Raw genomic sequence first — 14,169 nt, 5'->3', positions numbered from 1 at the left:
AAACACTACAATTTCTATTGCATCTTCTCTTTATCTGTCACTGCTAGCTTCCAAACGTAAAAAGATATCCCCTTTGCGCAAAGAAATGTCTTTCAAACGGCCTTATGCAGAAAGATCATTTGTTAGATATAACTGCTTTAAGACTTAAAGAATTTCAGTTTAACCTATTTTAGCGACCATCTGTATTAAATAAGAAGTATACCTTGTCACAAGGGTAGATTTAAATTTATTAAACAAAAGAAATTCATTGTACTTCGTAAAATTGAATGTTCTAGCTGCAGAAATCTGATGTTTGTTTTTCTGTTCCTACAAGCAAACTTTTTATCCGGGTTTAAAGTAAATAACCATCTAAAATTATTTTGTATTCTAACATGACCCGATTTGTTTTCCTGTTAAAAACAAAGAAGTCTGAAAACTGTGATATTATTCAACAATCCAGTTTTCTGACGTCACAATTAATACTTTATGTCGTTAGACGGCATAGCGGCGCGTTGGAAAAGAAATCAACATAAATCAGGCAAATGTTTGATAGATATCGACAATGACGTACGTAATAATCCTTGATAACGTGTTAGAATCGATCAAATATATCTCAAACAGTGATTTGCACTCGAATAAAATCATTGTTTGTCGTTTAGTTGCGTATGTTATATCACTCGGGCTGCGCCTAGGTGATATAATTGCTTCGCATCTTAACTGATTTTATTCAACGACAAATCACTGTTTGTGATATATTATTTCTTAATCAGAAAAAGGAAAGTAATAATATTTAAGACATTCACCATAATTTGAATAAACTCTTATCTACAGACGGCTGCGTTTTAGATAACGTGGCAGCTTGTATCTGGGCGTGGATTTCTAATATAAGCTTAATATGTATGTGTGGCGGGGCTCGTATTTCGATAGTAACGCATTTCATGTCATTTTTTAAGCAGATATGTATAATAAGGGGTTTCTTGATGGTCTCAGGGCCGTTTACTTTATGACCTAAAAACACTTAACATGAAACCTTATGTAATAAATTACTATTTTGGTAATATCTTTATAGAAATATCAAATAAAATTATCTTTCCCTTTTCAAGAAGCTTCCAGATATGTCCTTTAAGCAAGTAATATATTTCTTTCTTTTTTATTAATTTAAACTTAATACCAAAGCTTAAAAACACCTCATTCGACGTTAATACGGAAAATCATGTGTACTTGCATCTATTATTCTCTTGGTCATTTTGAAAAACAGATGAAAAGTTGGAACTGTGTTCCTTAAATAGACATGGATCAAAGCCGAATTTTGACGTTATATACATAAATTTCGGGGTTCGTTTCCGTGATTACATTAATTTAGTTCACGATGTCACTGTTTTCTATTGACATGTGGACATTTTAGTTAACATAGTCATTTGTAATTAAATACCAAATTATCAGTTAAAACGGGAAAACAAGTCAAACTGCCCAATTTATCTTTTTGAAAAAGACCGTCATGATGTTAGCATAGCATAGCATGGCATGGCATGGCATGGCATAGCATAGCATAGCATAGCATGGCATAACATAAAATTGTATCTGCCGAATTTCAAAATAAGATACAAAAAACAACATTCATTTTCTATCCTTGCTCATTATATTTCAATTACATGACATTACATGACATGACATAACTCTTATTCATCTTAAGCATGAAAAGCTCATTGACACATAAAACGTATAAACATTAATTTATGACATGTATAGAAAGCATAATAAAGTCAATGTTGTATTAATAATTAATAAATGAATAAATAGTAACAAATAAACATGTTTCATGTATAGATGCGAGAAAATCAAAATAAACATATTAAGCATAACATAAGATACTAAGGTATATTCAAAACACGAATGTATATAAATAGACTTATATCTAAGTGACATCTGGTCTAACATTGGACGGATTTAGTGATGTATAATGCAAGTTTCGTTAGTGTAATCTTATATTTTGAGTTTAATAATTCCATGAATTTAAAAGTACTCCGATTTTCATAGAAATATTTTTTTTCAATTAGTAAGTCATAAGAACTCAGTCTTTCTTAAGAATAGCACGTCTATAGTTTATATTGTTCAAACTTAATTTCAAACACCTGGTGTAGCTCTTTGTATTGCCACAGTCAATAAACATATAACTGATATTTTAAAATAAGTCAAAGGCTAAAACATTGAAAAATAAAGGATCCAAGCTAAATTACTTATCGGTTTAGTTTAGGATTAATTCTACTACATTCTAGAAAAATGAGTTATATAGTCAAAAGGCACAAGATGTTAGTCCTTACTATAGCTGTTCATTGTTATTGTACACAGTTTATAGCATACAATATTAGATCATATCAATAGTATCTTCCAAGCTCAAAGAAATACATGTACTTCAAGTTTTTGTCATGTGTTAAAAATAAAAAAGCTATTACGCTTGTTAGATGGCAATGGCGAATCTGAAATATCTATCAGCACGAATAAACCTATATTTGTACGAAGGCGTTACCCGTGTTAAAATGTGCTAATAAACACGTAACAAACAACATATTGCCGTTAAATGAACAGTTTACTATTAACCAAAACATAATAACGATTACTTTGTTTAAATATATTAATTTATAGTATACAAAATCGATGTTAACGAATGTTTTCATCGCGATATCACAGGGTAAATGTACGGAATTCCGTTAGAGCCATTGCCTTTGAATGTGGTCTTTCCGGTATTCATGTTGGGAAAATCGACAGAATTTCGTTTTAAATTCATGAAATAAATATATATATACGGTTGTTTACGAATCGTATATCAGGTAATTTTTTTCCCCAGATTTTACATATAAAATCGCGGTTTGGCACTTATTTTGCATCTGGCGTTCACTCGTTGAAAGATATTTAATTGATCTTACACTGTTTTTACACTTATAAAACTCTTTTTAAATATAAGTTATGTAAAATGATTTATTGTGTCAAAAACCATCAGGTTTGTATACTTGTCACAGGATAATGAAAAATAACAATAATGGATATGATTGCTGCAATTCTTTCCTGCAAATTAAGTATATTCGAATACCATCTTTCTTCATATTGTTATGATATTCTTCATATTGTTATATATATGTGACAGAGTATGAGATTTTGGGTTCAAATGCAATTTTGGTCAAAAATGGGGATTTGGGCTAATCTGACAGACTGACCCGTTCTGAGTAAAAATCTTCAATTTGACAACAAAAATCAGTCGTTGTCATGGAGATATTACCACTTTTCGGACACTATGTTTTTGTCTAACTGTATCAAAATTGAGGCAGTATATCTTAGTAATGACACCATATTTATATAATATCAAGATAAAATACATGATAAGATAACAAAAGCAACATGCAATTAATGGAATGTATTTCTTTTTCTCTTTCTTTCATGTAGTATAAAAATATTTATGTTCTAAAAATTGTTTCTATAGCAACACTGTTGTTTAACCTCTTTTTTAACAGTCTCTTGATAAATCTAGCAATAAATTACATAGAATGTGAACTAAATACACAACTAACTTTTTCTAGTGTGCTAACAGTTTACAGACAACTGTTTTATGACATTCTTTTGAACAAGATACAGAATTTATTTGATACCAAATTAGACAACATCCCAAAAACTAGGACATTAATCTTATTATTATAGACACCTTATCTGTTAAACAGTAAGAAAGAATATCAGGTAAGAAGATATAATTATTAGACAGTTATTATCAACTGTGAGATTGCTAAAATTTCAAAAGACTTAGATATACTGATCAGTGAATCATTACCATGGCAACGATGTGGTATTTTCTTACAAAAATACTAACATTACCATGGCAACAATGTGGTATTTTCTTACAAAAATACTGACTTTTTTGGCAATTTCTTTGTAATAAATTGAACATTGGAAGTGTTTTTCCATATATTTACATCAAAAGCTGTCTGTTTTCTTATTTAAAAGTAAGAGGGTAGACATCATTCCGTGAAAATTAATGTAATATGGTTTGAGAAATACATAATTTTCAGATACACCTCTCTCAATTACAACTATTGCCATTTTAAGGCAGGCTTGTGTAATAACATAGTGCTTTGTTGATGCAATTATTACAAATGAAAATATATTCACTAACATAATACAGCTTAACATATATAACATATAAACAAGAAAGATGTTGTTTACATATGATGATATCCAAAATAAGTTAAAAGTTAAATTAATGTTACCATGGCAACAATGCACTATTTTCTTAAAATAGTAGTTTTTTGAAAATTTTCCAGAAAGAATCAGAACATTCATTTAGCATCTGTTCAGTATACATTTGTTTTACACCATAAATGGTCAGTTATGATCATTTATAAGAAACAAACATCATTTTATGTAATATAACTTGTCTTTCAGAACTACATATTTTCCTGATATGCCTACCTGCATTACAGCTCTGCCATTTTATGGCAGATTTGTGTTACGACATGTTTTGTTGATGGTTACACATAAAAGATATTTTCTTGCAGAACATAGTCTGATTAGCAGAATATAAACATGACACACGCTGTTTACATAATCAAACAAATCTAAATTTAAGTCAAATTTGTGTTACCATGGCAACTCACAATGTTTTGCCAAAAAAAATTAGCTATTTCTGCAAAGGTCATGTCATGTAAAAATATCTTTTAACACAATTATAATCATGGATTAACATGATTAATTCTTGAAATAAAATATATTATATTCAGCCAGTAACAAATATTTTCTGCTATATTGGTAGTTTTCTGCCATTTCTGGAAAAATCCTTCCTACACTCACACTGGCAAGGCAGTTTTTATTGTAAAAATGTTTCCTCCAAAGGTTGTGCTTTAGTGTCACACATGTTGTAGTTTTGAAACAACTAGGATTCATTCAACAGACATGTTTTAGTATTTCATGCATGCAGTTTTGGAAAATTTATAAGTTAAATTCTGTATTGTTAGAAAAATTAGGATAGTGCTTCTCAAACAACTTCACAGCTGTCACGACATCAAAACACTACTTTTACCCAATATTTCTCACAGCTGACTAAGTTTTACTTTTTCTTGAAACACATTTGTAATTTGAACTAGAATTTTGAACTTTTTCTGGTCATTAGGGCAGGAAACATCACATTATTTGTGCAATATGGAGGTATTTGCTCATATCAGTATTTGTGACATGCACTCTATTCCACAGGCATGATTTCAGCTGGATGATCAGTAGAACATATTCATTCCTTCTGTTTCATTCCCATTTACATATTCATAGTTCTTTCATCACTGCAAAACAAAAATTCATCAACATTAGAACTTCATTTTAATAAGATTAGTATAAGGTTACAGAATAAAAGACTGTAAAGCATCTTTTTAAGCTTTAAAAGAGAGTCTTTTTGTTAAAAGCTGACTGAAAGCAGATTTGGTAAGTATAAACTCATCCAAGAATCTTACAATATTCATGCAGAAAAAGTAGCTTTTCAGGAATACATAAACTAGCTAAGATTCCTACAGACTAGACATACAATTCATGCAATCAAACTTAATGTAAACACAAATACTGTAAAAATAATTTTGAAAATATGAAAAAATACATACATGATATATTCAATTATTGTACGTCATTACTTATTCACTTCTTAATAAATTACACATATTTGTTGAATGGGTCTATAATCAAAATCATTTCTCTTAAAATGTTATGAATGAAATAGATCATTTATGTTTATGCTACTTTAATGTCTTTATCTTTCTTAGAATAGCAGTATAGTAACTAAAAAATGTTTGAAGAAATTTACAAACCCCCATAAAATCCAACTTGTTGTGTATAGACCTTCCTGGAAAATCACTTCACTGTTTAAGGTCATTGCATCAAGCCAAACAATCCTCAGTGGTTGATCTGTAAAATGAAAAAAATACTGAAAAAGGCTGAAATGTGAGATAAAAATGCCCTTGGCAGTTAGCTCAGTACATATTTAGCACAAAGACTTCTATAAAAAGAGTAATAGGTTTGAATTCCTGGCAAGGCTTTCAAAACAAAATGTATCTGAAGTTTATTTATCTTACTAACTGGTTTTTAGTCACTTGCCAAGAACAGTACAAAATGGTGAGGAATCCAGAAATAATGGCCAAGTGAACAGTATGCAAATTTAAAATGAAAAGCTTTGGAAAAAACTGTCTCTTTCCAAATAAAAACAGTATTTATGCCTTGTAGAAGTTTTATGTATGAACTGATTTGACATTACATGTAAGAAATTAATGGTTGAAGCTGATAACAGATGTGTTTCAACTATTCCTAATCAGTCATTTCATGGCATGGCTATATTTATAAAATGATCAGGGCTTTAACTTTAATATGTAACTAAACATTATGACTGACTGTTGTAATTTTGTCTGGCACCAGAGTCACAAGGTCTTCATGTAATTGTCTTGTATACTGATTCTACTGAATACTTCTTGTAATTGTCTTGCATACAGATTCTACTGAATTTATAATAGTCAAAACCGATTTAAAAAAGTTAAATTCATGGCAGATTTAGTAAATAAAATATAGTCTACAATATATTGACACTTGTAAATAAAATGTGAACTACGCTAAATCTACCTCGAATCTGTCATTAGTGTCAAATCCGGGCTATTTTTGGAAAAGATATCGGACAAAACTGTCGATATGAACTCAAATAATATTTTTAACACTACATATCGCTTAAATACTTACTTACCTTGAGATTCGCTAACTGTCATTCTTTATACAATCGAAATAAATCATCAAATAATTGTTTTTGGTAGTTTCATTTTCTCCGCGACCTTCGATGTTTACAAATGGCGTGTCAATTCAAAGGGCGATAAATTATCAATCATTTAAATTTTTTAAAGAAACGGAATTGCAAAACACGGAAATGTTTATAAATGTCACTTCATTTTTTTCTTGTGGCAAGGTAGAGTATTATTGAAAACAAGAAATGCATTAATTGCCGCGAACACGTGGTAATGTCCACCATTTTTTGTGACGTAACTTTAATCGATGTTTTCTCAAATGACGTAACGCCGAATTTGGACCCAAAATGTCATGGTGCGTCACATATATGAGACAAACAATACAAACACAAATAATACAGTTACAAACAAAATATAATACAAATCAAATTTGATTTGTAATAGACTGTACACAAATTAAAAACGCCCATACATATTAAGAACATATTAAGAATCTAAATTCTATTAAAACTTAATACAAAAGCTGTCCGTAGTGCTTGACTCTGAATTAGAGCTTTGCCAGTGAAAATTTTATGATACTGTAGTGAAGAAAGTCTAACTTAAAAAGTTGCATCACTCTGTCAAAATTCAAATCAGAGTTATAGAGATTGTTCCCTTTGGTGTAAATAACCATTTTAAGTTTCAAGTCAAAAGCTTTGATAGTAACAGAGATATTTGACTTAATTCAAAACTCTAACCAACAATTTTAAGTTAAAAAGGGGCAAAGCTCTATCAAAATTTAGATTAGAGTTATGTGTTTACATACCAGGAGAAATCCTGGTAGACTATGAGCCAGAAGGGGTTTTGCTCCCCCCCCAGGGGGAATTTTGTGGACCATATTTTTTTGAAACTCCAATGTGTGGTGAACATTTTGGCATAAAGTTTGCAACTGGCGAGTGGGGCTTTTCTCCGTAACACCACCTTAAAATACGTTACCCTCAAAACCAATAATTTTTGCATCAATTTTTACAGACGAATGGTACCATTATGTTAGTAAATCATTTCAAGTTCGCATATTTTATTACAAGGTGTATACTAGATGCTGCGATTTGATAAAATTTCAATATCTAAAATGTGATGTTAAAGAAGAAAAATATCGGAAAAAGATACGTTACCCTAAAAAAAGCAACATTTTTGGCATGAAGTTTTTATTGCAAATTTAGATGACCAGGTAATTAGAAATTGAAGTTACTATTAAAAAGTTCAAAGTTCAGCAAAAACAATGATGTATAGATTGCTAGTATAAGTCAAGGGAAAGCATACTTTTAGCGATTCTTAAAATGTAACGTCATTTTTCCAAAATATGCTAATTTTCAATCATACCTACTTCAAACATGTTTTTCATAAAAATGTTCTATCAATTTTATATTGACATTCTTTAGTTACATGTAATACAACTATATACTTATTTATCAACAAACCTCTAACTTGTAAGATGTCTTACATTGAATTCTACATTACATTTTACGTTACCAAACTTACAAATTATATTGTATGTCTTCATTTTCTTTTAAACACACTTTATCAGTTGAAAAAAAAAAACAACAATATAATTTTGTTCTCAAAAGTATAGTTTTGCATTTCAAACTGAAGGTTTAACTTAAAACACGTATAAATATATCAAATTAAGTTATAGTTTACGTTACCGAACAAACTAACTATATCTCTTGTGTTCTGTTACCTTAAATATATACTGTAGCACTTAAAAAAAGCATATCTACAATTCAATCAAAATATGTTTTAACATAGCTTTGCATTTTAACTTTAAACCCATGTATTTAAAAAACAGTCTACGTTACAATTTACGCTGTACGTTACCTAACATATAAGCTATTCATTTTCATGTATTCTGTATTGTGAACATATACTTTATCTTGGAAAAATAGCAAACTTACAATGATTTGTTTTTGTTTTAAATATTTTGCTTTCAATTCTAAACACATTCTAGAACCTTATTTACATGGTCCATGATTACACCTTCACGAGAACACTATGCAACCAAAGATTTTTTAAACAATTGATATATATATATATTCAGCTATTTAAGCACATTGAAGTGACTTTCTTATAATATATACAGACATTGATCAACACAGTGCTCTATAAAGATGCTAAATTTAAAACAGGCATATCACGATATTTAGAAATCTTGTGCATGTTTATGCACACACATTTTACATTTTGTTAACTGCTGTATGTTGTAATTGTGATTGTTTTGAATGTACAGTAGATTCATTCATCAACATAGACATCATCCAACATGTTGTCAATCTCAACTGTATCCTTAAGTAGATATACCATGTACATGTATCTTCTATGGAGCCGGTATCCAGTAATGGTCATGACTGGAATACTGTGACTTTTTTAATACGGCATGTATATACTGATGGTAGTTCAATAAGACAATTATAGGAACTGCACAAAATAGGATATTCTGCAAGTGAAATTAATGTAACTCTAGTAGGTAAAGTAAAGTGCATTTGATTGCCCACTCTGAAGGCAAGTTCTTACAAAACTAACTCTTTTGATGGCAAATATGGGACTTTAAACTTTTATGGGTGAATTCTGTTACCAATTGACAAGTTTATTCCAGACAGAGGACCTATTTGATTTCCAGTCATTTGAACCTCAACTGGTTTCTAGAGAACCTAAGGTCAGAGACAAATAACACTATTGGGGAATATTGTTACTGAAAATCAAGCCACTTGTGTGAAGTTCGGAGGCCACTTTCTTCCAAAGGTTTGTGTACCTCATACTAGCAACCCTATTCAACATCAACATCAAAAGCCGCTTGAGTACTGCCCTTCATTCACACTGGGCAGTTGCCTTTTAATAATGTTGGGTACCAACAGTCAATCTATCATTGTTTTGTCTAGGTCATGAGGGCATTGTCTAGGTCATGAGGGCATACAGGTCTGGTGGTTGCCACCACTAGAAACCTTATTGTATTCGGTACCACCTTCTCTAACAGGGTTCCATCTTCCTGCATTTAACCTAAGTGCATGTACATCAAGTCCATCTCCATGACAGCAACTGTGGAACAAATATATGTTGAGCAATACTTGTCCTGCGTCGCAAACTGCAGTGTCATTGTTTGGGGATCAGTGTCCTTCATGTCTATTTTACTAATTCCTTCATTTCGAGGTTGGTAGTTTACACTACCCTTACTGTGCACATTTCGGGGGAAAGGGTTGGGTTATGACAACAATTACTGTATGGACCTTGCTCCTGAAACTATGGCTTTACACAATTATGGAAACATCAACTTGGAGGGGCTGGGTCTATGGGATGTGTTCATGTCTCCTGTTCTGATGGATAGACCAGTAGGGGTACGTTGTGCCAGAGTCTCACTTATTTGTCTGGTTTTGGCTTGCTTACCCTTACTCAGTAAGTGGACGTGTGGATTTTAGTTAAGTGGTGGCAAGATCGACTTGTCTCCAGTGTGAGACTGCAGTCTCTAAAACTGATGGTAGATATGGCTGTGCAGCCTTTATTTAACCACAACATCCTTTGTACTTGGGTTGAAACACGAGTCCCTTCCAGATGGGTATTGGTATTTCGGGACCTTTTGAGGGACCTGTCTGGTTTAAGCAATAGAGATTCTTGGGCTGGAGGCCTAGGAAAGGGACTTCGGGTCATGGATCATTTACTTGAGACCCTCGTTTAGATATGTGTCAGCAGAGGCAAAGCCCAGTACAGCAATAGACGCAGAAACTGTGTCCATCTGTCTGAAGTCTTCCAAGCTTCCTGGGTATTCCAGGTTTATCCTTGTGAAAGATGCAGATGCTATGTCCATCCGTCCGCCAAACTTTCAAGAAAACCCAAGTTTCTCATATTTGTATGTTTTGCTAGGTATCTTGACTGTGTTTTAGAAATATAGGTCAGAATGAGTATCCCATAGTACACATTAGTATGGGTATTCCAGCACGGTAATAATTTGGAACATTTCTCCGTGCAACCCAAGAGTTTATGAACTAATGCAGTATGTGTATCACCTGGCATACATTAGTGTCAGTATTATGGTCCTTGCTCTGGGTATCCCAGGGCCTTGATAATTTGGTATTTTTTCCAGGCATCCCGGAAGTTTATGAACTTGGGTCAGGGTATCCCATGACCTTAAGTTTTGTTATTATAAGATATGTGTGGAATAACTGCTTCAGTATAGTAATTAACCATTCATTGGGGAATCTCGTCTGTTTTAAGAAGGAAGTACTTGTGGTCTGCTTCGCATTAGATGTATGACTGTTATTGGCAAAACCTCCATGTTAATTATCCTGCAGGGTATCCCTGTTATGTCTGATTCTGCAAGGAATCCATTTGTGGCCTCCCAAGCCCTTATGACCCACTTTATAGAACAGGGCTGGGGGAGTGTAGTGAGAATGCTGTTAATGGTAACCAAGGTCACTGTCAGAGGTCACAGGAGAAACAGCAAATCAGCGAGGAGGATCGACATCACATGGCTAGGAGGATCAATCGTTTACGAGGAATATCTCCTCTAGACCAAACTCTATTGAATGCAGTTGTATTTATCATCAACAACCGAAATCTAAGGCCATCTGCCTTTTAGCGTTAGAAACCTCTTCCACCCCTAATAAGGGTGTATAGTGAATACCATTTTTCACTTCAAGCTCAATGTCACACTTAGTCGTCAGAGGTCATACCTTATAGGGACTAATATTGCTTCGCATTGCGGAGTCTATGTTATTTAATTATACTAATGATAATTATGATATGCAGTCATACTGGTACATTCAAAGAGCTATATATTCTTAATATACATTTAAATAATATTTCTAATGAATTATAAAATCTATATACATTTATTTGATAATGTTGTTCATGTCTGGTGATGTTTATTTATAGTCCAGTGTGTATTATTTTTAAAATCCTGACCATATAGGTAATAACAAAATTTTAAATATTTTTTCTTTAACACATATTTCGGAAAGGTAACGTATCATATGTGACATATTGAATAATTTAACTCTAGGGACAGTTTTATTATATATAAATTTAATTACTGAACTGTGTATTGGCCATTATCAGTATTTTACAATTTAAAAAATCATCATTGTTGATATATTTCTATGTTCTAGTAATTTCAAAAGAAGTAACGTAAGTTACGGATAATACATAACATCTATTCACCTAAAATGATATGAACATATGATAATTTCTATTTTAAATACATAAACTTATCTAAGCGACTTGTTTATTACGATTAATTGTACAACAGGCATGTTTATAATATTAAATTAACACAAATGGTGAATTAAATGAAAATTTGCATGGTAACGTATTTTAAATGTCCTGGGGGGGTGGGGGGGGGGGGGAGCAGGGTCAATTGTCAGCTCAAGGTCTATGGTGTAGACTTTGACAGTATATAACTATTTTAAGTTTCAAGTCAATAGCCTTCAAATCAATAGAGATATTTTGTGTTATCAAAAACTTTTAACTAAAAAAAAAACAGTTAAAAGGGGCATAACTCTGTCAAAATTCAAATCAGACAGTTATGGGGATTTTGTCCTGGAGTAAACCCTGTATTAAATAACTAAAAGTTTTCTTTAAGTTTCAAGTCAAAAGCTTCGATAGCAACAGAGATATTCGATTTTATCAAAAAATTAATAAAGAATTAGTCAAAATCAAATCAGCGTTACAATGCTTTCCTGCAAATTAAGTATTGTATTCGAATATCATCTTTCATCCGATTGTTGAACGATAACAAATATCTTAGGACATAGTGTAGATTCTATTCAGATGACAGCTGTGTATTGATTTGCATTAATGTATGTATCCATTCCAATAATCGTTCAAAGACAAGACTATTTCTGAAGTGGCACACCATTAATATGCTTTGACAATTATTATGACTGCTCTTCAGATTGACAGCTGGTTTTACCGATTCTCTCGTGTTCTCTTTGTTTGATCTATTTTATGAAAAATGCTTATGACGTAGTCAAAAATATACTTAAAGGAGAGTTGCTCTGGCATCTGAAATATTACAAGCAATACAACTAACTTCAAAGTTGACTATTCTGCACTCGAGTAGCAGCTCTGAAGTTATATGATTCGTTAAGCGGGTTTTTATTGAATCTCTAAACAACTGCACGTGAATTTACTTTGTTTCGGTCTGTGGTCTGCATTATTATCCCCCGACGAAAGTCGGAGGGATATAGTTTTGGCGTTGTCCGTCCGTCCGTCCGTCCTTCCGTCCGTCTTTCCGTCCGTCCGTCCTTCCGTCTTTCCGTCCGTCCGTCCGTCCGTCCGGAGCCATATCTAGGAAATGGTTGGGAATATTTATTTAAAACTTCATATACATGTTCACCACAATGAGTTCTTGCGGCCCGTCAAGTTTCAGTCAGATTGCCCAAGTAACACCAGAGTTATGGCCCTTAGAAGTTTCTAGTGTTAACTATATAGGGTACTATAAATATGGCAATTTCTGCATTATAACGTTTGATATATTTGACCTAGAACTATGAAACTTAAACAGAATTTAGATCACCATAATGTGGTTGTGTACACACAATTTCATTTGGATTTATTTGTAAATTAAGAGTTATTGCCCTTTAATTGTATAAAAATCCACATATTTGTACATAACAAACTTACCATTTTGTAGAATTTCATTAAATTTCTTTAATTCTTTTCCATGAACATTTATTGTAAACATGTGAAGTTGTGTACCCACACCTGGTCGCCCCTTACCTTGATCACACACCTCCCTCCCCCTATCCCCCTCCCCCCCCCCCAAAAAAAAAAAAAAAAAAAAAAATCATTCCTTATTTTAGATTTTTTTCAAACAAACTTCATATACATGTTCACCACTATGAGGTTATGGGGCCCATCAAGTTTCAGACAGATTGCCCAAGTAACACCAGGGTTATGGCCCTTAGAAGTTTCTAGTGTTAACTATATAGGGTACTATAGATCTATAGATATGCCAATTTCTGCATCATAACTTTTGATATATTTGACCTAGAACTATGAAACTTTAACAGAATTTAGAGCACTATAACGTGGTTGTGCACAGACAATTTATCACGGATTTCTTTTTGTAACTTCAGAGTTATTGCCCTTTAATTATCTAAAAATCCACATATTTGTACATAACAAACTTACCATTTGGCAGAATTTCATTAAATTTCTTTCATTCTTTTCTGTGAACATTTATTATAAACATGTGAAGTTGCGCACCCACAACTGGTCACCCACTTGTCTTAGTCACACCCCCTCCCCCTCCCAACCCCACTCCCCCCCCTCCCCATTTTTTTTTTCATTTATTTTAGATTTTTTTCAAACTTTCCAAGTTGTACTATTCCCCCACCTCACTTCTCCACCCAGTCATGCCCACCACTGATCATGCATCCTCTGCCCCCCCCCCCCACTCCACCCCCCACTCCAA

The 14,169-nt window shown here is 32.6% G+C and overlaps 1 protein-coding gene and 1 long non-coding RNA gene across 2 annotated transcripts in view; one reads left to right on the top strand and one right to left on the bottom strand.

The window, feature by feature from the left end:
• The window catches only part of LOC123553984 (carbohydrate sulfotransferase 11-like), a 41,515-nt gene that overhangs the window by 14,354 nt on the left and 12,992 nt on the right, over positions 1-14,169 (top strand). The gene's annotated exons all lie outside the window — the stretch shown is intronic.
• Positions 1,580-7,058, bottom strand: LOC123553985 (uncharacterized). Its single transcript, XR_006686928.2, has 3 exons — positions 6,731-7,058; positions 5,811-5,907; positions 1,580-5,294 (listed from the first exon to the last, which is right to left on the bottom strand). It is a non-coding gene; the product is annotated as an uncharacterized LOC123553985 (long non-coding RNA).

Source organism: Mercenaria mercenaria, chromosome 7 (genome assembly GCF_021730395.1).
Source record: "Mercenaria mercenaria strain notata chromosome 7, MADL_Memer_1, whole genome shotgun sequence".
In the NCBI taxonomy this organism is placed as follows: Eukaryota; Metazoa; Mollusca; class Bivalvia; order Venerida; family Veneridae; genus Mercenaria; species Mercenaria mercenaria.
Note: the sequence above shows the minus strand (reverse complement) of the source record. Positions and strands in the feature narration are given on the sequence as shown.